Below are 11,847 nucleotides of genomic sequence, written 5' to 3'. Positions count from 1 at the left end.
CTAGGGAAGAAAAATGACAGACACAAGCAGGCTGTGTCCACAGTACAAATATCCTGCAAAGACAAGAGTGCTGCATAGAGTGTCAAACTGGCCTCCTTGTCCACAGGAAACGAGATACTCTGTTTTACATACTGGTTACCGATCACTAAAAAGAGACTGGCCGGGCTAGAGTAAATACCATGGATGTGTACTACAGATTATTTTAATAAAAGCTATGTTAAAAAATGTGGGTCTTGATTCACAACCACCCAAACCTAAAATACACACATACTCTATATTCATAATGATGGCAAAAAATTTCGCGAATTTAAAAATTAATTGTGAACACCTGGCACTGGTGTTGACATGCCAGAACAAGTGGTCTTGCTAAGTGACAGAAATTATCTGCAAATGATAAGAAGTAGATCTAAGGCATTGCAAAACCTGTTGCTGAACGACTAGTCAATTTTTCCTGTAGAAAAGTAATATTTCACTTTTTTTTAGTATATATAAAATATATTTAGTATTTTAGAAAAGGTAATATTTAAATATTTAATATTTTTTATTAAATATATTCCCCATAGGAAAAAATCCAGGGGTGTAACTACAGGGGTTGCAATATTTAAATATTTAATATTTTTAATTAAATATATTCCCCATAGGAAAAAATCCAGGGGTGTAACTACAAGGGTTGCAATATTTAAATATTTAATATTTTTAATTAAATATATTCCCCATAGGAAAAAATCCAGGGGTGTAACTACAAGGGTTGCAATATTTAAATATTTAATATTTTTAATTAAATATATTCCCCATAGGAAAAAATCAAGGGGCGTAACTACAGGGGTTGCAGGGGTTGCAATTGCAACCCATACCCCATGCTCCAGGGGGCCTGTGCAGCTCCCCTGTACACCTGGATAGGAGGGGCGGTGGGGGCAGCATGTAGAGAAATCACTGTCCTGCCTTTTCCTCCTGTAGCTGCAGGAAGAAAATGGAGGAGATTGGTTCCTCTGTATGCTGCCCCTGCCGCTCCTCCTATCCAGTTCACTTGTGTTCTGCTGTCTCTGGGCCCCTGTGTGCTCCCCTGCCCCCCCCCTACTGTGCTGCCCCCCCCCCCCCCCACTGTGCTCCCTCCCCTTTCCTGCCAGCTGCTGCAGGGGATGTGTCACAATAGAGAACCAGGAAGGGGTCGGTAAATATGTAATTTACCAGCTCCTTCCTTTTCTAAATGGACAGAGTCATAGTCAGTGACATTGTAAAAAAAATAAAATAAAATGATAAAAAATAATACAATTAAAATACCAAAAAATAAAAACTACTGACACCAGTGGGTGAACTTCCAGGATCGCAAAGGTCACACTTGCGACCGGGCCCTGGCATTCCACCACCGTGGGGAGGCCCCAAGATGGCAGGAAGGGGGCCCACTGCAGAACTTGTAAAAGGGTCCCGCTGTGGGAACGTAATAAAGGCCCCCCCGCAACGAGAGTAAAGGGCCCCAGGATCAGTGGGAAAAGCCCCAGGCTTGAAGGGAAGGGCCCTGGCCAGGGGTCCAGGGGGCCCTTCATGGTTTCTTGCACCGGGACCCTGAAGGTTCTAGTTACGCCCCTGAAAATATCTTTTTACCACATATAGACCTGATTCAAGGAATAATAATTGTTCTAGACTTTGTGGATAGGGGTAATGAAATCCGGGCTGTTATTTTGTATATATATTTTCAAATTTATTTTTATTTTATTCTGTCTTTTTTGGAATCTTTTAATATGTGTTGCCTGTTTCATTTTTCCCAAGGTGTCTAATATCTTTTAAAATATTGATTTATTTATTCAGGGCCTATAGGTTCACTATTTCTAAATTGGAGCATACACACTCCAAATTCCGGTACTTGATTTCTGATAGATAGGATATTTAGCAACATGGCATAACTGGTTAATTTAATAGAATCCTTATTAGAAAAAATATTGCATTATGATCTCTTTACAGTATTTATCTAAAGGGTACTTCATTCAAATATGGAAGTTTGCTCCCTTCCCCAGGCCTGCAACTGAATTACAGATTTTTTTGGGGGGAGGGAATGAGTACTGATTTTTATTAGTACCCAATTCCACTTCCCCAATCCTCATCTAGGGAAAGAGGGTGCCCCTTGCCCCGCTTCCCTCCCCCCCCCCCCAACTTTTTCTTGTCTCCCCTTGTCATGTGACATATCACATGCCCAGTGATAGGAGAAAAAACAAACTACCTTCATTCCCAGCAGGGGGCCTCCCTGAGAATAATTGAACAGTGAATACACAGTGTGGGGAGGGGGCACTCTAGCCCCAGACTTCACCTCTCTTCCTCAGGACCCCAAAGAGTCCCATAGTCTCCTACCTCTCTTAGGTTTCATTCACACAGGCAGGCAGGGGTGGTAAAAATGTTCATTTAAGCCAACATTTTATCACCCCCTGAGCACCCATCTGAACAAGGAAATGCAGTTGCTCAGGGCTGTATACATGCTGCAATACTTTGCTTCATGCCTTCTGTAAAAATTAAATGACATGTTGCATTTGGCCGCTAAATGTGACCCTTAAGGTAAATGAGGCCATGCCGCAACTTGCATGCCATGCGCAGTGGGTCAACATTTTCACAGTTACAACAGGTGGTGAGGTGAAATATCCTCACCATTAGTCCCATCCCCTCCTCCACCCCATGGAGGGAGTTGAGCATAGGGGAAGCAGATTGCTATCTTCACCCTGGGCACTGGATGACCTTGCCCCAGCATTGGTCCCGTGCCACCATCTTGGTGCACTCAATCATTGGAAGTCTGGTTACTTCTTCCGGATTCAGGCAGACAGACCTCCAATGGCAGCCTCTACCCATCTACCGCTGTGTGAATCAGCTCCCAAAGCCTCCTGGGATATGTGAAGGGAATATCCTGGGAGATGGCAGGAAAAGGACCCGTCATTCTGGTCTAGGTGAGAATGGAGGTAGAGGCAACACAAAAAATCAACCTAAAACCATGAAAGCGCATGCCCATGCTCTGGGATGCTGGATTGGCAAGCCCAGATCGGGATCAACAGATTGCCGACCCACCATCCCAGAGCATTGGAGTGCATGGAGCTGGCACCAGTAGGGAGAAAGCAGCCAGAAGGAGCAGGAGCCTCATAAGCAGATGCTTCCTCTGTATCACTGGTGTCCAGTCCCAGGCAGAGTGATATCAAGTGCACTTCACCTGGGACCTTTCTAGCAGCCTGGGGAGCAGTTGCGGCTGGTGAAGTTTTAAGATGGTGGGGCACAAGACCCCGCCCTTCCATTTTCACTCCTCCCATTTCTCAGAAGCCCCACCCCTTATAGACTCCACCCATTTTGTCCCCTGTAATTTGCTTGCGTGAGCAAATTCTCCCAATATTTCACATATTAAGGTGTCCATCAGTACTAGTATATCCCATAATAGGGAACAGGGGCCCTATTATGGGATAAACTGTGAGAGACACCCTATTATGGGATACACTGTCTGAGAGTGGCACAAACCCCACAGTACAGACCCCCCCAGCACAAACCCCTCAAGCACAAACCCCACACAAACCCCTCAATCCAAAAGTACAGACCCCCTAGCACAAACCCCACAGTACAGACCCCCTAGCACTAATCCCACAGTACAGGCCCCCTAGCACAAACCCCACAGTACAGGCCCCCTAGCACTAATCCCACAGTACAGACCCCCTAGCACTAATCCAACAGTACAGGCCCCCTAGCACTAATCCAACAGTACAGACCCCCTAGCACAAACCCCACAGTACAGACCCCCTAGCATAAACCCCACAGTACAGGCCCCCTAGCACTAATACCACAGTACAGACCCCCTAGCACAAACCCCACAGTACAGGCCCCCTAGTACAAACCCCACAGTACAGGCCCCCTAGCACAAACCCTACAGTACAGACCCCCTAGCACAAACCCTACAGTACAGACCCCCTAGCACTAATCCAACAGTACAGGCCCCCTAGCACAAACCCCACAGTACAGACCCCCTAGCACAAACCCTACAGTACAAACCCCCTAGCACTAATCCCACAGTACAGGCCCCCTAGCACAAACCCCACAGTACAGGCCCCCTCTCAGTGCAGTGACCAGCATACATGCCCCCTTTCAATGCAGTGACCAGCGTACATGCCCCCTTTCAATGCAGTGACCAGCGTACATGCCCCCTTTCGATTTAGTGACCAGTATACATGCCCCCTTTCAATTTAGTGGCCAGCATACATGCCCCCAATGCAGAGATCAGCGTGCATGGCCCCAATGTAGTGACCAGCATACGTGGTGCCCCCAATGCAGAGATCAGCGTGCGTGCCCCCAATGTACTGACCAGCATATGTGGTGCCCCCAATGCAGAGATCAGCGTGCGTGCCCGTAATGTACTGACCAGCATACATGCCCCCAATGCAGAGATCAGCATGCGTGCCCCCAATGTAGTGATGAGCATACGTGGTGCCCCCAATGCAGAGATCAGCGTGCGTGCCCCCAATGTACTGACCAGCATACATGCCCCCAATGCAGAGATCAGCATGCGTGCCCCCAATGTAGTGATGAGCATACGTGGTGCCCCAATGCAGAGATCAGCGTGCGTGCCCCCTATGTACTGACCAGCATACATGCCCCCAATGCAAAGATCAGCGTGCCCCCAATGTAGTGACCAGCATGCGTGGTGCCCCCAATGCAGAGATCAGCGTGCGTGCCCCCAATGTACTGACCAGCATATGTGGTGCCCCCAATGCAGAGATCAGCGTGCGTGCCCCAGTGGTGTATTTTGGTTTTGTGCTGCCCTAGGCAAGACTAAAATTGGGCAGCCCCCCCCCCCCTATGTAAATTTGCCCCACTCCTTTTTTAAAGGATGTGGCTCCCTCCAAAATGAAGGACTACAAGCATGAACCCCTGAGAATCTCACGAGAGGGGGTGAGTGAGGGAGAGAGGGGGGTGGGTGAGGGGGGATGAGAGAGAGAGAGAGAGGGGGTGAGAGAGAGGGGGGATAAGACCGAGAGAGGGGGGTAAGAGTGAGGGGGGAATGAGAGAGGCGGCTCTAGCAACCAGTGGCCAATAGAGTCTCAGGTGGAGGGGGGGCGGCTTTTTGCTGCCCCCCCCCGCAAAGTGCTGCCCTAGGCCTGGGCCTTGTTGGCCTAGGCCAAAATACAGCCCTGGCGTGCCCCCAATGTACTGACCAGCATACATGCCCCCAATGCAGAGATCAGCGTGCGTGCCCCCAATGTAGTGATGAGCATACGTGGTGCCCCCAATGCAGAGATCAGCGTGCATGCCCCCAATGTACTGACCAGCATACATGCCCCCAATGCAGAGATCAGCGTGCGTGCCCCCAATGTACTGACCAGCATACATGCCCCCAATGCAGAGATCAGCATGCGTGCCCCCAATGTAGTGACCAGCATACGTGGTGCACCCAATGCAGAGATCAGCATGAGTGCCCCCATTGTACTGACCAGCATACATGCCCCCAATGCAGAGATCAGTGTATGTGCCCCCAATGTACTGACCAGCATACATGCCCCCAATGCAGAGATCAGCGTGCATGCCCCCAATGTAGTGGCCAGCATACGTGGTGTCCCCAATGCAGAGATCAGCGTGCGTGCCCCCAGTGTACTGACCAGCGTACATGAACCCTTTCAATGCAGTGACCAGCGTACAAGCCCCCTTTCAATGTAGTGACCAGTATACATGCCCCCTTTCAATGTAGTTGCCAGCATACATGCCCCAATGCAGATATCAGCGTGCATGCCCCCAATGTAGTGACCAGCATACGTGGTGCCCCCAATGCAGAGATCCGCATGCGTGCCCCCAATGTAGTGATGAGCATACGTGGTGCCCCCAATGCAGAGATCAGCGTGCGTGCCCCCTTATGTACTGACCAGCATACATGCCCCCAATGCAGAGATCAGCTGCGTGCCCCCAATGTAGTGACCAGCATACGTGGTGCCCCCAATGCAGAGATCAGCGTGCGTGCCCCCAATGTACTGATCAGCATATGTGGTGCCCCCAATGCAGAGATCAGCGTGCATGCCCCCAATGTACTGACCAGCATACATGCCCCCAATGCAGAGATCAGCGTGCATGCCCCCAATGTAGTGACGAGCATAGGTGGTGCCCCCAATGCAGAGATCAGCGTGCGTACCCCCAATGTACTGACCAGCATACATGCCCCCAATGCAGAGATCAGTGTGCGTGCCCCCTTCATAGCACCAGAACAACTGACTGACAGGGCAGTGTGTGGGCCGGGCAACCCCCCCCCCCCCCCAAGGCATCATTCACTTACCGTTACCAGGCGTTACCAGGCAGCCTTCAGATAGAGGTTGGGACGGTCACTCACTCACACTCGACTTCTTCTGCGGACTTCCGATCCGACTCCTTCGCCTCGCCTCAGTCAGCTCAGTCCCAGACTCCCGACCTCAAGTCACGCGGGCCGGCTCTCGCTCATCTGTCCTCTCTCTCTGCAGGGGGCGGGAACGGAAGGTGATAGTGATGCCGGGGCGGTGCACCGCCCCCACCCGTCACGTCACCAGGTCCATGTCCTCCTGTGATTGGTCCAGGCTGGAGTCTGGACCAATCACAGCCCGGACATCAGGAAAGTGGGGAGTGTCGGGGGGCGCATTGCTCTGCGCCCCGATGACCCCCAGAAGAGCGCCAATCGGCGCCTCTGCCAGCCGAAGGTGGGGTCAAACCCCCCCCCTCATACCCACCACTAGGTCCTGCGCTCCTAGTGGGCTAAAAATTGACAATTTTTTTTATATCTTTTTTTTCTTCTTTTTTTTGGGGGGGGCAGCGCCCCTGCGCCCCCTATCGACAGGCCGCCACTGCTGGGGAGTGATGCAAGCAGAAGCTTAAAGAGGAAAAGGTCAGTGTATTTAGTCCCCTTTGACATTGACATACTGATCGGGTCCGCCTGTCAGTTTTTCGGACAGACTCGATCGGATCATCCATTGCTCTCTATGGAGTGGCAGATGTCAATGGACATCTGATCCTGTCCGCTAAAAACATCCCTATTCATCTGTTGGATCAGATCGGTTAATAGTTGGATGGAAACGGACAACCAGTCTGTTTCTATCCAATCCTCCCCACAGTGAACAGCGGAGCAGACAGGGACCTGTCATTTGTCTGCTCAGTGAGGATCAGTGGAGAGATACCCTGCTGAGCGGGCAGATCCGCTGGTGGACTCCACCAGTGTGAAAGGGGCTTAGACATAACATACACTGCACTTTTGCAATGGGTATTTTAGCACTCATAAAAAAGGGCTATTAGGCTGCTTTCAAACTAATCCACAGGTGTAGGGCAGTGCACCTGCGGCTTTCCTGCGGGTAAGTTGCACCAAGCCATAGACTTATATTATATCCTGTGGGTTTGGTGTGCTTTCTGAATGCAAGAGTTTTGGTGTGTTTTCAGAAAGTATGATGTAATAGAAGTCTATGGCTCAATGCAGGTAAACCGAAGGAAAGATGCAGGTGCACTACACTACAGTCGCAGAAAGTCACAGGTGCACTGTGCTGCCCCCACGGTGCAGGTAAACCGCAGATCATTAGTGTGAAAGCAGCTTATAGGAGGCTCAGGACAGTAAGGGGTTGTTAAGATTTGCGGTTTGGCTGCCAGTAAAATAGTTCATTGTGGCCTGTGACCGGTTACCAAATCAGTTTAGTGGCCCTCACTCTTTAAAAGGCACCCCTGCTCTAGAATATGTATATTAAAAAAGAATAGCGCAACCTTGCAAAAGAAATGACTATTAAATATGGAGACAATCCATAAATAAAAATGGGGATTTAGTCCCACCATTTGGCCATAACGTGCTCAAGCCCACCACTGCGTCAAAGTACCCCATTATCAGTGGGTCCTACACTATCCATAAAAAAGGGGTCAATCCAGCCTCTCCAACCCTTGGAGACAACACTCCTTGCTGGGATGGATGTGCTAATTCACTACAAAGGACTCCTCCTATATCTACTTGATGGTGGACTCTGATAGAGTACAGGTGTGTGTGGGGGGTGGGATGCTCAACCTCAGAAGTCTGGTCAGACCGAATACATAATAAACAAGCAAAAAATTGGGGGAGCAAACCCAGAACATGTATATCTAAAGCCGGTGCAGCTATGGACCAAGCAACATGTATATTAAAAAAGAATAGCGCAACCATGCAAAAGAAATGACTATTAAATATGGAGACAATCCATAAATAAAAATGGGGATTTAGTCCCACCATATGGCCATATCGTGCTCAAGCCCACCAGAATATGTGCCTGCCTAATCAACCCTAATTAGGAAGTTCAGATAAAATGAAAGAGTAACTCCACTTTTGTTGAGAATAAAACATTCCCCTCTGGGTGATCGATGTACATTGCAAGGATTTTACAAAACATTGTTGCCGATTCCTACCTTTTGTTATTCTAAAGCAGGGATCCTCAAACTACGACCCTCCAACTGTTGCGGAACTACAATTCCCAGGATGCCTAGTCATGTCTGTAAATGTCAGAGTTTTACAATGCCTAATGGGATGTGAAGTTCCGCAACACCAGGAGAGCCGTAGTTTGAGGACCCCTGCCATATTGCATTGCATTTTCAGAAAATTACAACAGCTGCAGATTGAAAAGGAAAGGTCATTTTGAATAACATTCAATTACAATATGATTTGTGTCGCAATTGTATACGCTATATTGTTTTTTTTTCTTTATTTGCTGATTTTTTTCCCCCACAAAAGTGGAATTACCGGGGGGCGGAGCCGGCTAGCGAGGTGAATGGCAGCTTGAACCTGCAGCTCCTCGCCACGCAGACAGACCGGAGCATATTACAACGGAGAGGGTCACTCCACGCTACCACAGCTACACTCCGGACACCAGCGAACCTCGACCAGACATGTCCCACAAGCGGAAAGATCGTGGAAAGCCGGGTAAGATGTTGAACTTCTTCACCCCTAACACCAGGCCGCGCAGCCAAGATGGCGCCGGCCCGCCACGCTCATCACAGCCCCAGCGCTTACCATCCCCAAGCTCCAGAGACAGTGGGAATCCCTCGGGCATGCAAAACAGCGAGGGGGGCCACCCGCCACAGTCCTCCCCGACGTCTCAGTCTAATAGCCCGGTGAAGTCCAAACAAAAAACGGACCATGCCGCCGCAGTTCCTTCACAGGGCATCATCATTAATGACACCCTGGAATTCCAGGAAACTATGGCAGCTCTCCCTGCAGGTGATCAGCCTGTGATGGCCTCTATGTTAAGGGACATGATGCTCTCACTGCGCTCTGCTATACACTCTGACATGCTGCAATTAATGTCTCAATGCAATACTGCAGTGGTTGCTGTGACTGACAGAGTGACAAAAATTGAAGACAAGATGGGGGAGTTTGCCAACACATTTAACGACATGGTAGATGCCCATAACGACCAAGATGACGAAATAATATGGCTTAAATCTAAAGTGGCAGACCTTGAGGATCGTTCCAGACGGAACAATATCAAAATCAGGGGTATACCCGAATCGGTTAAACCTCAAGATCTGTCTGAATACTTCACTTCCATTATGCAGGACTTGTTACCGAATGTTGCACCCACTGACCTAGCAATTGACAGGATCCACAGGTTACCGAAACCTAAACACATTCCAGACGAATACCCCAGAGATGCTATTGCCAGAATACATTTTTACACTGTGAAGGAGAGGGTCATGGCACGGATGAGGAAGGCAGTGGACCTCCCGGCCAGCGTGCAAGGCCTGTCACTATATGCAGACTTATCTGCCCACACCATGAACAGGAGAAGAAATTTGTTAACCGTAACAAAACCCTTGAGAAACCACCATATCCAGTATCGCTGGAACTATCCGGCAACACTTCTAGTCACTAAAGGGGACAAGGAATTCAAAATAACAACCCTGGAATACGGCATTAACCTGCTCCGTCAGTGGGGTATACTGGACTCTGATGATCCAGATGTGCAACGCCATTCTAGGGGCCCTGATCGTTCTCCATCCACCTGATTGAGGACTCCTACCAGCAAATATACACGTGCTTCATATGGGAGTTGACCCTCCATTCATTAAACCGTCAAGTTATGAATATCCGGCAGTTCTGTTCGGCTGCTTATAGTATTTTTGTACTAATTGCCCCAAGTTAGCAGATTCTATTCTGCTCAGATTTCCACCCGGATATCGTCTAATTTTTACCTACAGGCGCCAACTGTTCCTAGCGCCTTGTGTTGTGTGTGTTCACCCCTTTTATCACTCTTCATATTTTGTTTCTGTTCTTTTTTTTTTACTATTTTTGACGTTCGCACCTTGCTGTGCTCACTCAGTTTCAAAACACCATGTCTTTCAAACTGACATCATTGAACGTTCGAGGTCTTAATAGTCCGTTTAAACGTCATATGCTATACAGAGAACTTAAAGCACAAAAATGTGATGTCATGCTCGTTCAAGAAACCCACTTCTGTGTAGCTACTCACCCCATGCTCAAGTTCAAGCAATTCCCACATGTCTACTATGCCAATGGCCCTAAGAAAAGAGGGGGAGTGGCCATCCTCATTAAAGACTCTGTGGATTATAAATACATTTCACACCACTCTGACCCTGACGGACGTTTCATACTGTTGAAGTGCACGTTAAACTCAGTCGCATATTCCATCATCAACGTCTATGCCCCCAATACTAACCAAAATTTTTTTTTAAAGAAGCTATGGAAAAGCATTAAACCGGATCTCTCAGGATTTGTGTTGCTGGGAGGGGATCTGAACTTAGTACCTAAATGTCACCAGGACACTTCAAGAGATCATCCAAAACATCCCCGCAGAGCGGACTTATCCAAATTTTTGATTTCCTCAGACCTGCAGGACATCTGGAGATGCCATCACTCCTCGGAGAAGGACTTTTCCTTTTTTTCCAAAGTTCACTCCTCATACTCCAGGATTGATGTAATCCTCTCTGATAAATTTTTGCTACAACAGGTAGTGGAATCTACTATAGGCCAAATTACCTGGTCGGATCATGCTCCAGTCTCAGTGACTATAGGCCCTCGGGTCTGCTCCACGAGAGCCAACAGATGGAAAAACGATATTAATATCTTTTGTGACCCGAAGACTTCCTCCGAGGTCCAAGTGGCCCTGGAGGAATTCTTCTGCACCAATGACAATGGGGAAACTTGCCCGTTTACAATATGGAACGCCCATAAGGCATTTATGCGAGGTTTCCTCATGTCTAAAAGTGCAGCTAAACGGAGGCAGAGGAGGCAGCAGTTGGAAGACATATTACAAAAAATACAACAGTTAGAATCTCTTAACAAACAAAATCAACTTCCGCATATCACTGACCAATTGACGCAGGCCCAAAACGAGTTGCGCTTGCTGCTACTTGGACAGCATCAAACTCAAATTCGTAAATTGAAAGCTAAGTTTTTTGCTCACGGAAACAAGGCTGGCAAACTTTTGGCCAACCACCTAAAAGACGAACGCATCCGACAGCGTATTTCTAAGCTGACTCACCACTCGACTGGCCAGACTTTGACCAACCCCAAAGACATCGCAGATGCCTTCAGCCATTACTATGGCTCCCTATATAATTTGAAGGATGACGTGTCCACCCCCCAGCCGTCCCCGGAGGACATAGACAATTTTCTAGCCTCAGTCTCCCTGCCCAAACTGACTCCATCAGCACTATCGGACGTGAATCTCCCTATTTCAGCGACGGAAATCTCCACTGCAATCCATTCCCTACCCTTAAAAAAAGCTCCGGGCCCTGATGGGTTCTCATCAGAATATTATAAACAATATGTGCAAATTTTGGCACCAAGACTTCAAGATGTGTTCCGCAAAACTGCCTCGTCTGCCTCCTTTCCTCCAGAAATGTTGGAGGCTACTG

Source organism: Pelophylax lessonae (genome assembly GCF_965119305.1).
Source record: "Pelophylax lessonae genome assembly, chromosome: 4".
Taxonomy (NCBI): Eukaryota; Metazoa; Chordata; class Amphibia; order Anura; family Ranidae; genus Pelophylax; species Pelophylax lessonae.
The sequence above is the reverse complement of the archived record's forward strand: the minus strand, read 5'-3'. Positions refer to the sequence as shown.